Source organism: Fulmarus glacialis, unplaced genomic scaffold (genome assembly GCF_000690835.1).
Source record: "Fulmarus glacialis isolate BGI_N327 unplaced genomic scaffold, ASM69083v1 scaffold8754, whole genome shotgun sequence".
In the NCBI taxonomy this organism is placed as follows: domain Eukaryota; kingdom Metazoa; phylum Chordata; class Aves; order Procellariiformes; family Procellariidae; genus Fulmarus; species Fulmarus glacialis.
The window spans coordinates 35,687-36,998 of NW_009208643.1; positions in this window are offsets into that span (position 1 = coordinate 35,687).

Genomic DNA, 1,312 nt, shown 5'->3' on the forward strand with positions numbered 1-1,312 from the left:
GGGGAAAAGGAGACCACCAGGAGCCAGAATCTTTGCACTGGCAATATTCAGCATTTGGGAGTGATCTTCCAAGGATTCTGTCTCATCAGTATTTTAGCCTCTCTCAGCAGGCCTCCTGGGATGTGCAGTGTTTTTGTAGTGCTGATGCCTTGAAACTGCTGCCTTCTGCAGCCATCAGTGTACCCATACTGCGTGCTCCAGACTGACAAAGTGCTGATTCCCTTTTTCCTTATCTTCTTTGCCCCTTCTTTGCTAATGAGATTATCCCCCACCACTTCTTCCATTGTACTCACCATGGAACTTCGTTTAAGCCAGGTTTTCCAGGCTGTTCAGAGCTCTTCCTCAGCTCCACCTTTTTAGAGTGGATTCTGGTTCATAGCTTATGTACAGAAAAATGAATTAGCCCACCTCCATCTCACCTTGATGATGGTTCTGGCTTCGATTTCATCTTTTAATTTCTACATTCAGGGTTTTTTTTAGTTGTTTTTATTTTTTTCCTTCTTCATTTCTCAGTGGTGCAGCATTTATTGTACAAGGGAGCAATCACCTTATACATCCACTCAGATGATGGTTGGGATGCGACTACTACCCTCCTGTGGACAGTGTCAGACAACAAATGTAGCCAACAGTTATTTGATAGAAATGAGAGACTGGAAAATTTAGCAGTCTGGATCCACAGCAAGTATCAACGATGTGGTTTTATGATTATTTGTAGCAATGAGAAAATGTCACCAGAACCCTAACATTACAATTAATTCAAGACAGACAAACATCAGCTTGTAGGAATAGCCTTTACTGCTCGCATTAGGCATGCCCACCTGATTTATGGTTACAATGAAAAAAAATCATCGTCATGTAAAAAATTCAGATGGCGACGTGAGAGACCGCACGACAAATGTGTGAAAACTGTGATATGACTGGGGACTCACAACAGCCTTTCAAAGTCTGAATTTTAGGATACAGACAAATAAATGAGGCAGACATGGATGCGGCCACAACATTAATTCTGAGCACCGCATGTGGATGGGATGTTTTGTGAATAAGGAAATCTTCCTTAAAAAGTCAGAAAGTTGAATGCAAAACCCGCCAGGCAATCAGTACACGGGGAGTCAGGCAGGAATCGGCTCTTCTAAGTATTAGGCCTTCATGTGGAGCAATTTTATTTTTTGTATCATAAAACCAGGAAATATTCTAATGCTTTTTGTTGAGCTATTCATCTCCACTCGATAGCCCCAAAGATTTCTTCACTGACTCCAGCTGACAGGGATTAGCGGATCCAAACCATTTAACCGAGGTGCTCTGCTTCCTGCTG